The sequence below is a fragment of the Triturus cristatus genome, chromosome 4_1 (genome assembly GCF_964204655.1).
Source record: "Triturus cristatus chromosome 4_1, aTriCri1.1, whole genome shotgun sequence".
Lineage (NCBI taxonomy): Eukaryota > Metazoa > Chordata > Amphibia > Caudata > Salamandridae > Triturus > Triturus cristatus.
This window is the reverse complement of record NC_140585.1, coordinates 891964159-891983156: the sequence shown is the minus strand read 5'-3', so window position 1 is coordinate 891983156 and position 18998 is coordinate 891964159. Positions and strand designations below refer to the sequence as shown.

The 18998-nt window shown below is 45.7% G+C and overlaps 1 protein-coding gene across 3 annotated transcripts in view; it reads right to left on the bottom strand.

Annotated features, from left to right (window-relative positions):
• The window catches only part of LOC146855745 (NACHT, LRR and PYD domains-containing protein 5-like), a 561293-nt gene that overhangs the window by 456768 nt on the left and 85527 nt on the right, over positions 1 to 18998 (bottom strand). For all 3 annotated transcript variants that reach the window (XM_085653658.1, XM_085653660.1, XM_085653661.1), the window contains exon 3: positions 14318 to 14397. The gene's annotated coding sequence lies outside the window, so the exon portion shown is untranslated. The remainder of the gene's footprint in view (positions 1 to 14317; positions 14398 to 18998) is intronic.

Here is an 18998-nt window from a genome sequence, read left to right as displayed (position 1 = left end):
AATCGGGTCCGGTGAAAGGCATTTGTTGCACACCGGATGGACGTCGATGTGGGGATATTTCGCATTACACACAGGACACCGCTTGAATGGTGTCCTCGATTCCATCGTCGATGACGGGTCGATGGTTGGGTAAGATGCGAAAAAGTTGGTTCTGGAAGTTAGTAAACTAACAAGATACTATCGATACCGATCGGGAACAGTACCGACGCGAACTAAAGGCCTTTTGGCCTAGAAAAAGTTTTTCCTAACTTGAGTCAAGATAAGCACATCCGAACCCAATGGCGGAAAAAAACAATCTGAGGATGGAGAGGATGCCCATGCACACTGTAGTCCAGGGGAGGAGTCACCTATCCCAGGATACTTCGAAGACTCTTCCAGGACAACAACGTGCAAACATCCGGACCCAACACTAGGCGGCGATCTATGCACAGATATGAATTCAGCAGCCCACATGCCTCGAACTTATATTTTTGATTTCCAGCCAATCTGTCCATGCAAATAGCTGATTAATGGCTTTCATCATGCGTGCCGAAAGAGCTGTGCGTTATTCTGCTGCCTGTCACCCTACATCCTACTATGTGCATACTAGTGTTCCCTCTGCTGTTGGTTTGTGTACTTTGATTACTGTAAGTATTTTGGACTGTCTAAAGATGGGTGTATGTAACTCTATTGGTCTGAGTGTATAAGTGTCTCTATTTCGGGGTGCTCTAAGTGCTTATGCTATACAAAATTCAAATCTTTATTCTATTGTAATGTAGAAAGTGTCTTTTCTCCAAGAAGCGCCTGTCAATACGGATGTTTAAGGCTTGGCAGAAATGGATGGAGCTGATAAAGAAGCACAGATATAAAGTTTTATTCCATAAAAAAAAACTAAAGGAGGGGACAACTGAGCTTGATGGGATGTTAATACTGAAGTGAAAAGCATATCGAGTACCTTTCTCCCCCAGTCTGTAAAAGAATGGAAGTTGTTGTATTTGTTCCACCACCTTGCCCACAGATGGGTGTGTTGTGCGATTCATAGAGAATGATTGGTGTATTTTTAGCCCCCTTATGCATTTTTATGACAATTATATTGCTCTTCTCACTGCCTTGCTCATAGCTGGGGTTTTTGGTTGCACTCCACCTTGACCAACGTTTAAGGGCTGTTAAAGGCTTCTGCCTGACTCACAAGTGTGGGTTATGTCATGCTGAAGAACAGGAGGGCCCCTGCCTTGTGCAATTACAGAGGAATGGTGACATTCTGTCACTATTTTTCAATGTGTATAACATAGACTAACTTGCATAACATACAGTAATGTAGAAAGTAAGATGTTCACATTAAGTTAGCCATGGTTAATGTAGGCCTCAATTTAAAGGACTCACACTAACATGAAAAGTGCTTTGGGCTGCTGTGTTCTCTCTTTTTCTCTCGTTTCAAGAGCCAAGCTGCAATAGTTCACACTAATTAGATTGTTGCAAAATGCTTTGGTTTCTGAGAGAATTGCTTATTTTCATGTCTCTCACTGAAAGCTGAATAATGAATCCCTGCACCTGTGCCGAGGAAAGGCTGACCAAGATGTATCATCCCACTATGAGATATCTCTTGAAGGTCGACACGTGCACAGGGCCGGACTGGCCGTAGCGGGCACCGGGCAATCCCCCAGTGGGCCGCACTGGTGGGGGCCGGTTTTGGGCCCCTGGGGGCCGTTTTTGTTACAGGGCCGTTTTTAATCGGCCCTGTAACAAAATCGGCCGAAAGCCGGCCCTGGCAAAGAGCTCAGCGGCACCCCCAACCCCCCGAGGGGGGGGGGGGGTTGGGCGCCGAGCACTTTGCCATGGCCGGTTTTGGTTCCCAGTCCGGCCCTGCACGTGCATCAGAAAACTTCCATTATGTAATGGCTGGGAAAAGGGTTGACCCCCCCTGATACCATGAAATGTTCAATCCCGTTTGATCTACTATCCCTGAGAACCATGAGGAGCGTTACATCTTGTAGAGAATGTATGTTGTAATTGTGCATTGCTGAGCAGGTTAGATTCAGATGCCTCTTTTCTTTGAGACTAGAGGGGCTACATGTATTAATTATTCTAGTGCTTGCAAATGGCCAGTATCTAGGAATCGGACTGTTTGTGACTGCAAAAATGCTTTGTGTGATGTACAAAGCCCAATTTGCCATTCGGTAACTTGTAACCTAATCTCAAATTGGGTTTTGCGATTCAGTATTTGAAAGGGGAGTGTTATGGCCATCCCTTTCTAACACCGAATTAGAATGTTGTGTACAAATGTTTTGCGACTGAAATGAGATCGCAAAACATTCGCAATTTATAGTCAATTATAAATTGGTGGTAACTCATGGGATGGCAGCGATTCGTAGTAGGGCACAAAGTGCGACCTACCTCATTAATATCCATGTGGTAGGTCTATTCGTGACCCACTACGAATGGCTAATGAAACTCAATAAAGTTTCATACATTAGGAATGGTGATTTTCTAATTGCGAGTTGCAAACAAATCGCAATTAGGAAATTGATATTCCTAACTTCTGCACATCTTGCCCTAGATGTCTTATTTGCTCCTGCTCAAAGAGGTAGACTCCTGAGCAAATCCTTTCTCATTTACATGACAATCTTGATTTGATTTTGACTTCTAGAGGCACTATTTGCTGACACCATCTATTTGGGTCTAGAATGGCTTGGTGTTGTAGCTGAGATTTGAAATGCTGCTTCATGTATACTGCTTGAACTTATGAAGAGAAACAGACTTGTTGCAAAGAGTTGAAGTTTTGTCATCGGACCCGTCGAAGTCTAAAATTCTAATATAGATATTGAGTTAAACTAAATTGTGATTTGTCTGGTAAGGTTTGTGATTTCGAATGTGAAGTGCTACAGGCCGCACAAAAAGATAGGGATTTCTTAAGCTGCTATTGTGAGGATGTAGAGAGATTGGTGTTGGGTTAATCCTTTTGCATGGAGCGGTAGATCGAACTAGTCAGGGTGATTTCGAACCGGTCGAGAATTCACTTTGTGTGTGTGTGAGAGCATCAAGAGGGTGTTATCCTCATTCTTCCCCTAGAGTGACTGGAGACTTTGAATTTACTTCACTGGAACATATTAGAGTTATTGCTTTGTTTTGGGTTATTATTAATTTGCTATTGCGAAGCTGATCACTGTTGAGGGCGAAGTGCTGTGAGTTATGTCATGAGGTGCCACACTGGTCAGTTGGTCTGTCTCACGCCATAGGATTGATCGCTGTGAGTGGTTGGGACAGTAATGTCGTGCTGAGATTGGGTACAAGTGTTGTGTATTGCATTGTGAATTACCAAGAACTGTTGGTTATTTTATTGATTTTTTCGTTACGCCACATTCAGAGTAAACAGGAATATTTTAAAGAAACTGAGTGTTTTGTTTAGTGAAAATGTAAGAATACCTATCCGTGGGGGCATGGAGGCCCCTCCAGAGGCATGTCCACTCATTATATGACAAGTCTGTTTACATACACGTGTATTTGGATCAAATGAATGGAATAAGATCACTGTGAATGAGGGGTCCTTGCAGTTTCCCCATACATGGATTTTAATCTGAGAATTTGAGGTGAGTTTTATAAGAGATGAAACCCTTATCCATATCAGCTCAACATGAGGTTTTGAATGCCTAGGAGCGTGCCTCACATGTGAAAGAGAAGGAGAAATATCAGACCTGAATATTGTCTACAGTTCGATGGAAGCAAGATTAGATACAGAACAGCAAGAATGGAGGGACAATGTGGTGGCATGGAAAAGTAAGATGAGACGAGTGATAGCAACTCCAGTGATGACCTTTAACACCATCTATTGACTTTCTGATTACCTCTGTATAATACTTTTCATAAGGCCAGTGGGAATCAATGGCCTGGAGGGAACCCACCACCCGTAGAACCATGATTTGAGTCTCCCCGAGGGAGATTTGCCCCTTGTAACACTAGGTCCCATCATTAAGAGTACTACTGTCATTGTCACAGCCCCAGCTACGTTCACAATTCAGAGTTCATCAGGAGCGGGTACTACTATAAATATAGGAACACGAGCCCAAACAGGAACAACTCCCATTGCGAGTGTGCCTCTAGTAGAAGTTGTGGAAAGCCCTGTGCCACAAACCCAACAGAAGGATGCCCCTTCAAAGCCACTGGATATTTTGAGATTAAAGGCAGAATCAAGGAAGTTGTCCAGGAAAATCTTGTTTTGGGGCTCATAGATTGGTACAATGAGGAGGAACTCTCGTCTGTGTGCAAAGAAGCTGCTAGGTGTGATTGTGAGACTCCTGAAATTCTAGAAGGAATAGCCATGGAGTTTCGGGTTGATTTGCCCAAAAGCCAGGGACTAAGGAAGAATTTCAGGATGTTCATAAGTGGGGAAACTCTTAAGAACCTGCATACGCCTGAACTAAAATAACACGTAAGGTAACTAGTTGTTAACATTCAAAGATGGTGTGAATTTCCAAAAAATCAAAGATTGTTGGTCTCCAAAAGAAAAGAGAAAGAAAAGAAGAGACAATTGCAAGAAATTCGTTTTTTTGGGTGAGGTTGGTGGAAGCCCCATTAAAGGAACACTGACAATCGTTCTCAGGGTGAATCACAAAGTTACTAAACTAACCTGTGCTTAACCCTTTGGTAGCTTAGCATAAAGAAGTAAGGCTTAACTTAGAGGCAACGTGCAAAGTATTAATACAGCACACAAACAATAATAAAGTGAAAACACAACACAAACAAATCCCAAACCAATTTAGAACGGGGTACATTTTAATAAATAAAATGGTACCAGAACAACTAAAATCAGATTAGTAGAACCAGAGATATTCAATTTTAAAATGTTAGGTAAAAATAGCACCTAAAAGCACAAAGCTCCACTGGTGGTCATCTATTCGTGCAAGACCGGGGTAAAGTCACAAGTTCAGGCCAACTATGATGTAATGCGGTCGGATATAAGGACAAAGTTATTCACACTGAAGAGTTACCCTCTGAGTCCGGCATAAAGAGTTCCTTTGCGGTGAAGGGGGAAGCGAGGAACAGGTAGAGCGCTGTGGATGGTTGTCGCTGTAATGCAGTAGTGCAAAGAGCTGGTCAAGTGTCGCGGATTGTTGTTGCTGTAGCTTCATGTTGAAGGTCACCGCAGGCCATCACAGCTGTAGCACGAAGTACAGCTCTTGCATTGCCGATTATCGCTGGTGGTCACTGTAGCATGAAAAGCAGGTCTAACCGTAGCGCGTGTGTGTGTGAGTGCGTGCATATATATGTCTGTGTGTCCTTTGAAGTTTGATGGGTTGGGTAAAGCTCCTCCCAGTCATCCTGCAAGAATGACAACTCTTGTCCACACCTAAGTCCACTTTGTGTCACTGTCTGGAAGGAATAAGCAAACCCCAACAGGAGAGTTATTTACAGTCATGTGACCCAGGATACTGCCAGAAGGCACAAATGTTTCGGACAAGAAAATGCCTACTTTCTAAAACATTTTAGAAATGTGACTTAAAATCCGGTTGTACCATTAAAGAGGATTTTGAATTACAATTCATTTCAGTGTAAGCTTAATATCTCTATCTGCTCCCAATCTAAAGATATCACTTATTAAATGTAATAAGATAACCCAGTGTTAGTCAGTAGGAGAATCAGGCCTTGCAACAGTGAGAAACAACTTTAGGAGTTTTTCACTGCCCAGAAATCTAAAACCTAAGCACGTGTCTGACTTTTTAAATCATTGTGCCATTCCCTACAAGCCTATATGGCCTATCTTACAAGTGACTTGTAAAAGTGAAAAAGGAAGGTTTTAGCCAGGCAAAATATTTATTTTACTAGGTCAAAATTGCAGTTTAAAACTGCACTACAAGCTGCAGTGGTAGGTCTGAGACATGTTTTACAAGGCTACTTTAATGGGTGGTATGAGTACTGCAGGTCCGATAGTAGCATAAAATGTACAGGCCCAGGGTACATGTAGTACCATTTACTAGGGACTTACAAGTAAATTAAATGTGCCAATTGAGTGTAGGCCAATTTCACAATGTTTAAAGAGAAGAGCACAAGCATGTCAGCGCTGGTTAGCAGTGGTAAAGTACACACAGTCCTAATGCCAACAAAACAAATTTAGCAAAACAAGAGGCATCAAGGCAAAATGTTTGTTGGAATACCGCACCAATAATGTCAGGTTTAACAACAATTCTGGAGGACCAGATCGGGAGGGTGTCCAAAAAGGTCAAAGCCCCCCAATTGAGAGAGGTGTATGGGGGTGGATATGTGCAGGTGCCTCAGAATTGTAGTCAAAACTGAGATCATTTGAACCTTTGGTACACTAATGATGAGTGGTTTGTGAAACCTTCAAAGGAGGTTTGGGAGGATTTTAATTGCTTTCTTTGGTATTGTCATTCTTAGTAATTTGTGTGCCAAGTACATGTTAGAAGTGCACAAGCTGACTGAGGAACCGCCAAGAGTTGCTCAAACAAATGCCCCTTCTTACTGACATTGACAAATATAATCAGGTGAGTGCATTTTTGAAGACAAAGGTTCCAGAGAAAGAGATTGATTGGTTGAAAATATCAAGAACTACTCAAGAGTCTAAAGAGTCTGTGCATGCTGATTATGAGAGGTTAATGCAGGTTTTCAGGCAGCAGAGTCGCGTTCAAAATCCCGAAAGAGGAAATCTCAGTAACTTTGTGTCTCAGTTCGTTCTTGGTTTGCTTGCATTTTTACAATGTAATTTGTTGGCAGTCGAAGCCTGCATATGCAAAGTACTGCAGCATTGATTTGAATGTGAGACAGAAGAGGATCAAAGAGATTTGTGATGACCCAAAGAAAGTTAGAGAGAGAATTTCAGGATCATCTGTGGCAAATTCAGGTTATGGTCCAAGCGTAGGTGCAGAAATACAGGGAGTTAGTTAGCAATGTGGTGGTCAAATGATGCAGAATGGGCAGCTGACGAGCAATGCCACTTGACCTAAATTCAACCATGTTGAAAAAGACTGCTCTGTATCATTATTGCAAGAAGATGGGCCACTAGAAGCGAAAATCTAGGATGAATTCTAATCGACAGCAAACGGATGATCAGATGTCAAACGTGAATGCAATGCCAATGCAAAATATGCAAATGTGAAGACCTCAAAATGCTGAAGTGCCCCAAACCCTGTTAATGCAGCAAAATACAAATGGTCTGAGGTTTAATGCACGTCCAAACCTTAGAGTTCAGCAAATCTCTTTTAAAAGCTCTGAGAGTTTCCACATTCCTGGTCTTCAACAGTTTTGGAGATCCAGGTTCTGCTCAATCACAATGACGGTGCCTGAGAGGGAACGAAGATTGTGTGGTTAGGAGGCATGGCTTGTCACCAATGTGATTGGACGCACATTGACGGTGCTCCCGGCAGAGCCCAGCCATTCAGATTCATCAAGGGAAATTGCAGCTGATCTTGCCACCAGAAATTAAGGGGGGTGATGCCCAGCCTCCACCCTGCATGCCTGAGACCCGAAATGCACCAGCAGCCCATGAGAAGGGAAGGAATCTGAAGGAGACATTCCAAAGCTGAGCTCTAAGATGGCGGATCACAGGGCTGTCCGAGAGCTAACTAGCAAGAGCTGGCTCTGAGGGACCCAGTGCACCTGCGGGCACATCCTACAAGAGAGGCGGCTGAGGGTGGCGAACACCGGGGGCCCACCCTGGTTCGCATGGTGGGGGCCTTGTCAAGGAAGACGATGTAGAGCTGAAGGAGCTTGGGGATCTGAAGGTGTGCCATGGCAGGGGAAGATTGACGGGCTCCCTGCCTGAGCTGCAGGATCACAACATCACCCAGTGCTTCCTCTGTCATTGCAGGGGACTGTGTGGGGACTTAGGACTTCGCCCTGGTGCACCCCTCCCTCCCTCCCCTGACCAAACCCAGCTACAGACAGTGACACTGGAGGTGAGGCCTGCAGAGACGCCCGGCCTGGGGATTCGATGTGGCCAGGGGTGAGTGGGGGTTGCGCAGCGGGCCCCTGGGGTAAGAAGGAATCAGGTGAGGTGCTGGGAGCCCCGGGGAGAGTAGCTGAAGCAAATGCGCTACCCCCCCACCCGAGGTCCGGCAGTGAGCCTCGGGCATCAGACTTGCCTGCCACAGGGGAGCCTGTAGCTGCATCCTAGGAGGTGCTGCTGGGGTCGAGAGCAACAGTGGACTGGCGGGCACAGATGTAATTGGCAGCATTGCATCGGCGGCAGGGGCGGAAGCCCACATTCCTCCTCACCAGAGCAGTTTGCCTCACTGTGGCACGCAGATGCAGCCATAGCGGCTCCCAGGACGCCTTGTACTCAGTGCCTGGCGAGGCATGGCACTGAGTGCATCATCCCTCTACATCCCTGAGGGGGTTGCCCCCTAACTGAAGGGTAAGAAATGACTTGACCCTGAACCTTGAGGGATATCACTTGGCTATAGCAGCAAGTATTGGTGCAAACACATTTGTGGACCCGGACTAACAATACTGCCTTAGCTGCACGCTGGCACTGTCGGTCGGTTGAGGATTCGTGCCTAGGGGCTGGGCAAGGGGCACCTGTCCCTTGCTAGGGCAGTAGGAGGCTCTCCACTCAGCGGCCCAACAGGTGGTGTCCACTAAAGAAGGTGGCGGACTGGATTAAAGAGACAGGCACCCTTATCGAAGGCACTTGAATTGCGGGCAGAAGATGCAGAGAACAGGCCACGACTAAATAATCTGTGAATTATAGGCCTGCCGAAGAGCATAGAGTACCGGAGTGTAGACATGACCGCTTTCCTTGAAGACTGGCTCCGCACAGAGATATCGCCGGAAAGGTTTCCACTTGCAATCGAAAGAGCCCATCCGGTGCCATTGTGCCCTCCACTACCTGGAGCAGGGCCTTGGCCAGTGATCACCAAAGTGCTGCATTTCAAGGATAGATATCCTGACCCAAGCCCGGATCAAAGGAGAGTTTACCGTGAAGAACAAAAGAGTCATGATCTTTCCTGACTTTTTCAGAGCAGTGCAGCAGCAGCGGGTTTCATTCACAGAGGCCAAACATCACTTACGGCAACAGGGCTCACTTACACCCTTAAATTCCCTGCGCGACTCTGAGTCCGCCATGAAGACTCAACACAGTTCTTCAGCACCCCAAACCAGCTCTGGGACTGGACTAAACAGCTCCCTTGCCAGGAGAAAGGACCTTCCGGTAACAGACAGAGAAAAGCACTGCAACACTGGCGGCTGCGGGGGAAGCCTGGAGCAGGAGCGATCCCGACACAAACCCAAGTTATGCAGGAGCGCCAGCGTGCAGTACAGGTTGTGGCAGCTATAAGCGGAACAGGATCTACGCCCCCATCGGAGAAAGGGGATGGGGAGAGGAGAACTCTGACTTGGACCAGGCTTTGGGTTCCTCCCGCACTACGGAGGTTTCCCTTCTGCCGATTACCCCACGGACTGCAGACAATCTCATTTAATAATATGAGGCTGGGAGAAGTCGGATTAGGCTGGGGGGAGGCTGGAGGAGTAACCACAGGGGGTACCGGACGTGAAGATATTGAAAATGACTTGCTAGAGTGAGATTAGCTTGTTAACAAGAAGCAGATAACCTTTATTCTTTCTCTGGATAGAGTGGGGTAAAGCCAGGGTGTGCCAGAGTGAAAGCACCTCCTAAATATTTACGTTATGCATGGGATGCATGAGCGAAAGTTGACATGTTTTCTGATAGTTTGGATGGGGGTGAGTTCATTTCTCATCCTGGGGTTGTGGTATTGGTTAGTTTTTGTTGATTGCACATTAGGGGTATTATGGTACACAAACCCCGCCTCTCTTACTCAGCCTACTGCAAATGGGGACGATGAGAGCACTGAATCCCTCCTGGTGCCACTCCTGTGAGGTGTGGGGGGCAATTACTGTTAACTACCATATGTTCCTGTCTGGCTACCCCCTTAACCTATACACTTATTAGTTGGAATGTTAGGGGTTTAAATAGCATGACGAAACAGTATTAAATCCATGCCCACCTAAAGAGAAGGGGAGCCCATATCGCCATATTAAAGGAGACCCATCTAACTAACCTGGAGGGGGATGCGCTCCACATGCGTTGGAGAGGACACATTTATGCCACGACATACTCTACCTTTGTACGTGGGTCTTGATCTGGGTTCGACCCGGAGTCCCATTTCAGTTAATGAGGGAAATTGATCCACATGGACGGCATGTTCTGGTCACGGGTAGGTTATTGGGACAGGACCTGACCATCATTGGGATGTATGCCCCTAACACGTAACAAGGGAGATTTTTAACTAACATTTTGCGGAAGCTAGCTGTCCACCTAACACACTCTGTTATAATTGGGGTGGGGACAATAACAGTGTGACTGATTCTGCTTTGGATTGTTCACACTCACCCATAGGTGACTCCCCAATAGTGTGGGTAGCACACTTTTAAAGACTGGTAACAACGATGGGCACTGATAGACTACTGGAGGAAGCTACACCCGACTGCTGGGGATTACTCCTTTTTTTCCCAATATGCATGATCTACAAGTCACGTTGGATGTGTTTCTTTGCTCGCCGGACGTGCACAGCACGGTGAGACATGCAGAGTACCTCTGCCGCACGGTGTCTGATCATAACCCAATACTCCTGACACTAGACTGGCACAGGGAAAATCCTACCATCCCGAACTGGCCCCTGTGAGCAGAGACATTAGATGAACCAGTATTCCAGCACACAATTAAGGAAGCCATCAGGGATTACTTCATTGACAATGCACAGTCAACGTCTTACCTGCTTACTGAATGGAATGCCTTTAAGGCAGTACTGTGGAGCAGATGCATTGCTGAGGTAGTAGGGTTCAGGCAAGCGCTGCTGCAGGAGGTAGAAACTCAGGAGCGTACACTGAGGGACTTAGAGAGGGTCCGCCCTGGACACCTGGAATTATATAACCACTTCTCGAAGCGAAGGAACGATTAGCGGTACACATAGAAAATGTCAGGTGCTTCGATTACAGAGAATATATGTCAGGGGCACATGCAGAGCAGGGTAAAGCGGGAACGAATTTAGCCTGGCTCACCAATCCCTCACCCTAGGGACATTGATATTGGAGGTGGAGTCGGCTGCAGAAGAGAAACTTTACAGACAAGCAGAAATAAATAGAAGATTTGAGGAATATTACAAGGGATTGTATGCCCTCCCCCTCAAGCCCCCACCAGAGGCTCTGACTGACTTTATGAGCACGGCACCCTTGTCGCGCCTTAGTGCGGAGGACTCTGATGACCTGGGAGGTCCTATAACAATACAGGAGGTGCGTGCGGCCATTAAGAACATAGCTCGAGGGAGAGTACCAGGGACCGACGGCTTCCCAGAGGAGTTCTATGCCAAGTATGTGGAGGGACAGGCTCCCACGCTGGTGGAGGTCTTAGTGGCAGCTCGAGAGGCTGGTAAACTGCCTATGACTATGAGAGAAGCACTGGTGGTCCCCCTACTAAAACCAGAGCGGCAACCCCAGGATGTTCGGGCATATTGCCCGCTGGTCATGCTTAACGTGGACCTATAATATATTGAGTAGGGTGCTGGCTTCCCACCCTTCACACTCACATGTCCATGCTCATACACCCCCGATCAGACTGGGTTTACACCAGGGAGGAACACAGTGATGAAAATACATCAGTTGTTCTCCATTATAGATATCAAGACACCAGACGAAGCTAAGGCAATAATAGTCTCGATCGATATAGAAAAGGCATTTGACAGCCTTCGATGGGGCTATTTATACCAGAGGATGGAGAAAATGGGCCTAGGGATGGGGTTTATCAAGTGGACTAAGCACAGGTCGCTCTGTGCAATTGTGCACGGGCATGGCCACATCTAATGCCTATGTGGTTGGGAGGGGGACCCCGAAGTATGCCCACTCTCTCCCCTGCTCTTCATCATCACAGTTGAACCTCTGGCCTGTAAGGCTCGGGAGGTGGATGCTTATTGAGGGCAGCTCCATCCGACTACATCCCATCAAATTGCATTATATGTGAACGATATGCTTCTCTTCCTTGCCAGCGTGGAGAGGGGCCTCCAAGGGGCAGTCTCACTGTTGAACCAATTCGCTTCCATAGCAGGACTAGTCTCGAAGACCCTGCCCCTAGCGGTGACAGGCAAGATAGAAGTCGTAAAAATGGTGGCACTCCCTCACTTGCTTTATTTTTTTGCCACACTCCCTCACTTGCTTTATTTTTTTGCCACACTACCAATCATAATTCTTCGAGGCCTGTTTACCGAACTGAACTCATTGTTGGTGGAACTGATCTTGGGGGCTGGCAGACGGTGAGTGGCACTGGCCAAATTGCACAGGCCCATGGACAATGGGAATTGATACCACCTGACTTCGAGATCTATTACCTGGCAGCCCAAGTTCAATGGCTTGATCAATGGCTATATAGTCGGATGAACCCTGTGGGGGAGGATCCATGTTGGCACACCGAGTGCAATCACACTGTTCCAGATACTACTGACACCCAAGCTGCCCCTTTCGGCAAACATCAGGGAACTGATGACAACGCCTCATTGTTGGCAGTGGTGCAAGCAGCGTACCCGCACCCCTCTACCATACACTCCTGGCTCGCCACTGCAGGCCCCAGAGATTATAAACAGGACAGGGGCTATACTAGGAGTGCTGGAGTGGGCGACAGTGGGCCTAACCCGGGTGGGTGACCTCTACAGAGATGGCAAGATGTTATCCTTTGAGGCGCTTTGGGAGGCTCACGAGATACTCCTGGGACTCTTTCTGCTACACCGCGCAGTAACGATAACTGTATGAACTCACTGGAGGGCAGGAATGGCGGAACCGCTGTTCATCTGAGTAGTCCGGTAAGGTACATGCAGTCACACTTCTATATAGAGCATTAAGAGCAGGCATGAGGAACTGCACCAAAAGTGGGCGGAGGATACTGAAGATCCGATCTCCGACTCACATTGGATCAAGATACTTGCTAACATATACACGTCTCCCATAATGCCAGATTAAAACTCATTAACTATTATTTCCTGCATTGGGCGTACCTTCGACCAGGGAAAATAATGCGGAATTATTGGGCACAAGGTGTGGAATGCCCTAGGTATAGGGAGCATGGAGCTGAGATGCTCCACATGGTGTTGGCCTGCACAAGATTACGAGATTATATGGAGGGAGTCGTAGCATGCATTAATAAAGTAACTGACAAAACCCTTCCATGTACACTGCTCGTTTGCCTACTTAGGGGATTTCCCCTACCCGCCAAGCATAAAGTCACTAACAAATTAGCAGATTTTGTGCTGGAGAAACAGGGCAATAACTCTGAAGTGGAATGCTTCTGCCAGCCCCCAGGTACCAAAATGGAAAGAGACCCTGGCACTGTGGGCGGTGTGTGTGAGGGAACAGCGCTGTTTCAGGAGGTGAGGAGAAGCCGTAGCACCATTGATAAGGCTAGAGCCTGGGATACACAAGTGGAATGCTTCTAAAAGACCCTGACGAGGACTCCTCCGATGGTTCTCAAAAACCTGATCCACGCTTGAATGACAATTCAAGACAAAGAGGAAAGATCGGTGGAGGGGGGATTCGTGCTGGAGCCCAGGGGCACACCAACTGGAGGCAGACTACCAGGGGGCCGAAGGGAAAGTGGGACTTCACGACAATAAATCTGGTGTTATACGGAGTGGAGGAGGAGGAACCAGGGAACAGTAGGCCTACTCAAAATGTGAGAAAGAAGTTGATTTACAGATATTGTCTAGCATTGTTCCAGTGAATGGATCGCAGCTACATGGACTAAACGAGTAGAAATGTGCTGTATTTCATTTTAATAGGATGCACTGTGGCCTTACCTGGTACTGTAATGTTTGCTACCTGTTAAAAAACATTAGCATTTGTTTAAAAAACAAAAAAAATATTGTGTGCTTGGCGATTTCTAGGAGGTACACCAGAGTGGCCTGTCGTGACCTGTGCAACGTGCCCCCAGGCACGTTTTCTGGCTTCCACTCTTGACCCTTCTTTTGAGCTTGCCTCTTATAATACTCAAAGGGGACCCAACATGTTCCGTTTACCTACTCCAGACCTCATCCAAGAAGGACCCCCTCCCTCCGGTGACTCCATGTGACGACCTCTGGCTCTTGGCCTCATCCAGCATGCTAAACCATCGGCACTGTTGTAAACCTTTGGCACAATTGTTTGCTCTTGGCATGTGACACAAGAAATCTCACAATATTTGAGAAGGGTTTCCTGGAGTCACTTGACTCGACGGCCAACTTGTTTTTCTCCCGCTTGTTTAAGCCATGCCCTATGCTGCAGCTTGGCTTTCTGGCTCCCGACCCAAGGATCTCCCGCACTCAAGTTCCAAGGATTTCCCACACAGACTTGCCTGACGTCAGAATCAAGCGTGTCCGTCTTTCAGGGCTGCCATCTTCTCGTTGCGATGCTGTTGCATTATTGGACTTGTCCCTGTAAATAAGAAAAATAAAGTGAGAGGTTATTACTGAGCGAACACTTTCTCCCTTCACTCTAAATCACATGACTATAGAACTCAAGAACTAGTTGCATGGAAACCTTTTATCTATAATGATTGAGTTATTCAATGGGAAAAGAACCAAGTAAACATCCCATATTGTAGGGCTCCAACCCATCCCTTCGTATGAGAAAAGAAATACTGATGTCTTACTCGATACTGCTGGAACAATGAGGATTAATAAGGGACAACCTGCTCCTTATGAGACAATAAGGTAAATTGTTTCAAGCTCTCCAAATAACCCTCAAGGACAATAAAGAAGAGACCTTTCCCCACATGAACATTTTGTTTAAGTGTAAAATATTTATTGAGCATTTGCTACATGTGAGTAAAGTCACAGGGTTAACGTTAACTGTAATTTCTCTGTGCTAACCACAGGTGACAGTGCACAAAAGAGGAAGAACTCATCCTAATCCACCTTGAGCTAGACAATTGGAGCTGAGGGCAAGAACAAGCACAGTCAGATATCATTCACGAAATCTACCCTCTTTCCCCAAGTTGGTGTTTACCACTAGTTCCTACCAATTGGTGTTGGCACCAAGAAAAGGGATTGGCCGGAACAACGTCACTTCAGACACTCCTGGATTTCAACAGGTCAGAGTCCTTGACATGGCCCATATGTGTATAGAGAGGTCAATAACCACCCGTGTCACTTTTGGTTGACACAGGAGCCACCTTGTCTACTGTTGGAACTGCAGGGATCCCAACCTACCCCACTCGGGAGAACAAGCCTAAGTTGTAGGCATTTCCAATAATCAGGATTGTGAATCCTGTTTCAGCTATCATCCCAAGTAAGATAGAACCCCTAGAAGAAAACCATCAGTTTGTAATATGTGATTCGAGTCCAGTCAATTTACTGGGCAGGGATCTACTCTGCAAGCTCAACTGCTTGATCTATTGCACATCTAATGGTGTCAAGCTTTAGACACACAATAAGCATGCAGACTTTAAACTGAACACACAGAAGTCAGCTGTTGGATTGCTCCAGGTTTTGACAAGGGAGAACATTATCCTCTGATCTACAGGACTGCGCGAAGGAGGAAGTCTAGGATTGTACTGGCATGAATATTGGCCTGATCAAAGATGTTGGATCTGTGAGAATAACTTCTTACCAGAGACAGTCATTCGAATTGTCCCCATAAATGAGTCCATGCTATAGCAGGGCATTAAAAAGGAGATACTAGGAAGTACCTGCAATTCACCAATAATGGATTTGCAGAAGAGAACTAAAAGCTGGAGAATGGTGGGAGACTTGCAAAAGGTCAATAATATTCTTGTCCCTTGTCTTGTGGTACCGAATACTGTGGTGATGCTTTTTTCAGATACCCAACATCGCAGAGAGGTTCACGGTCATTGACCTATGCCAAGTATTCTTTTTACATACCTTTGCATGAGGACAGCCTGTTCCCTTTTGCATTCTGATTTCAAAATTAAGCTCTGGCATGGTGCAGAGTTCCACAGGGGTATACAGAAAGCCCCTTGATTTTCAACCAGATACTGAATCGAAATCTGGAGACCTTCCAGTTATGCAACTCAGTTCTGATTCAGTGCAATCCACGACCCATTAGTGGCATAGACGACACAAGATGTATGCAGGCAAGACACCATTGCCTTATTTATTCACTTGGCAGAGAACAAGCATAAAGTGTTCCCAACGAACCTGAAATATTGTCAGAAGGGAGTCCTGTATCTGGGACACCATATTGCGACAGGAGCTAGAAAGGTGTCTCAAGAGAGAATCTCTACTAACTGAGAATGAACCTTCCCAAAACACAATGAAAAGTCAGGATGTTTCTGGGAATGAGGGGCTATTGATGTAAGGGGATCCCCAACTTTTCCCTAGCGGCAAAGCCTCTACAGAGACTTACACACAAAGATGTGTTTGATTTGCTACCTCGGGACAACAAATGCATGAGTGCCTTTCTCAGGCTGAGAGAAAACCTCTGCCTCACCTCAGCTCTAGGAATGCCTGACTATAATAAGGATTTTGTATTGTACTTTTGTGAATGTGATGGGTGCTCGCTGTACGTGTTTATACAGACCCAGGCAAATTTCAAATGCTCTGTTGCCTCAGTTTCTGCAACTCTTGACATAGTAGCTGCAGACGTTGGTGCCAGCATGTCAGGGCATAGTTATGGGGTACCCACTTTCAGTTAGGTTCCCCATTCTTTTGAAATCTTACTCACCAACAAGCAAACACATCACATGACACATAGTAGGCCGGCCAAGTATAAGTAACTAATCATCACTGAAGACAACATTCCTTTGCGGAGGTGTTCCTGTGTCAACCCTGCTATATTGTTGCCCTTGCCTGTTACTGATGAAATGCGATAATGGGGTTGACCCAATTTTATCTTGTTTGTAAACAGCTTGTTTAAGAGATGGAGGAGGAGTTCTGAAAGCAGCCTATGCTGCCTGCAACCTAGGTGTAGTGGAAGCCTGCTATTTGTGCAATGTAACCTTCACGCAAGTAGCTGGACTGAGCGCTCTTACTAGAGCCTGTTGGGTCTCTAAAAATTTGAGAGCCACCATCTAACTGACAGCCAATACGGGTTTGGCGTGGTTCATGATTCGGCACAGTTGTGGTCCGAGAGGAGTTTTATAAGCTCATCCGGTTCACCTATCTGCAATGGAAGGAAAATGTTACTTACTGAGAAAGCATCTGTTTGTGGCATGTAGTGCTTAGCATAAGTCCACTATCTAGTGTTGAGTTCAGAAGTGTGCAAGTTGTTTTACTTCAACAAAGTCTTTTGAGTCACAAGTTGTAGTGATTCCTCATCTTGCTTGCAATGTGCATGGTCCTCAACTCCATTATTAGATGTTTTCTGCTTGGCGGGTGAGGGTGGAGTGTGAAGGATGATATATCCTAGTGAGATGATCGTGAGAAAATAGTGAAATGTTTAATGTATATAATTGCAACAAATACAGAAGTCTGGGGAGGAGGGTGTCCACATGTGAATCTACAGCACTACATGCCACAAACTGATGCTTACTAGGTAAGAAACATTTTCCATTAGATGACATGTGTTGCTGTAGGTACACATGCTTAGCATAGACTGTAAAGCAGTTTACCTCCTAAAGCGGTGGCTAACCTGTGTGGGTTGCATTTGCTTGACATAATTTAATTAGAACCTATTGGGCCACATTGACTTCTTGAGGGGTCATGACATTTACACAGTAATGTTTTGTAAATGTATGCAGTGTAGTAAATGTAACTGTCTTACATGTCAGCCATGGGTATATTGCCAAAAAAAGGCCATGGAACCTCCCTTCTTTTGAGTTGAGTGAGCCTTTGGAGGGATAGATAGAACTCGTTTAGCTTTAGTGTAACAAGTTTGGATGTATTTTACAATCCAACGTGAAATGCTTGCATTAGATATGGCCCTTCCTTTATGTGGATTTGAGAATTCAATAAAAAGTTGTAGTCTTTCTGAATGATTGAGTTCTCTCAATATAATACATGAGAACTCTTTTTACATTCAGTACGTGTAAAGCTCTTACCGTGACAGAATCACGTTGAGGAACAACTACTGACAACTCATTAGATTGATTTAAGTGGAACTGTGAGACCACCTTAGGAAAAAAATTAGGGTTGGTACGTAGTACCACTTTGTTTCTTTGAAATTAAAAGAACAGTTCTTCTAGTGTTAATGCCTGGAGCTCACTGACACATCTAAGTGAAGTGACTTCAATGAGAAAAGTAGTTTTCCAGGCTAGAAACTGGAGAGGGCATGAGTGTAAAGGTTCAAATGAGAGAGCTATTAACCTTGTTAACACAATATTGAGATTCCAAGCTGGTTTTGGAGAAACTATAGGTGAGATAACTCTTTAGAGACCCTCTAGATAAGCTTTAATGACATAAATCCCTTATGTAGAAATTTATTCCCTGCTTTGGAGATATGCAGTGACTGCCGCTATGTGTAGTCTTATAGACGTGAAGGCTAACCCTGAGGTTTGTAAATGTGGAGGGTAACAGACAATGTCTTGAGGCTTTGCTGGTAATTGGTTAATATCAATTGAATGGCAATAACAAACAAATAGTTTCCACTTTGCCGCCTAGCATGCTCTAGTAGTGGATCTTCTTGTCTTTTTAAGACGATCCATGCACTGTTGAGGTATATTCAAGTATCCGAATTCTAAGACCTCAGGAGCCAGCTTGCCAAATTGAGAAATTGGGGGTTTGAATATCTTACTGCTCCCAGGTTTTGGGTTAGTACGTCCTGACAGTTGGGAAGTACTTAGTGTTAAACTACTGAGAGTTCTAGTAGTGTAGTGAACCATGGCTTTCTGGCCCATCTGGGAGCCACTAGGATGAGTGTAAGGGACGTCTGCAAATCACAAACGGAAGCAGTGGGAGAGGTGGAAAAGCTTAAGCAAATATCCCTTACCAACTGATCAATAGTGTGTTGCCCTTGGACTGTAGGAAACAGAAGGCGAAACTTGGGTATTTGGCGCTTCTGCTGTGATGAAGAGGTCTATGTCTGGGTGACCCTATTGTTAGAAGAATGGGAGTAGGACCTCTGAGTTGAGCTCCCAC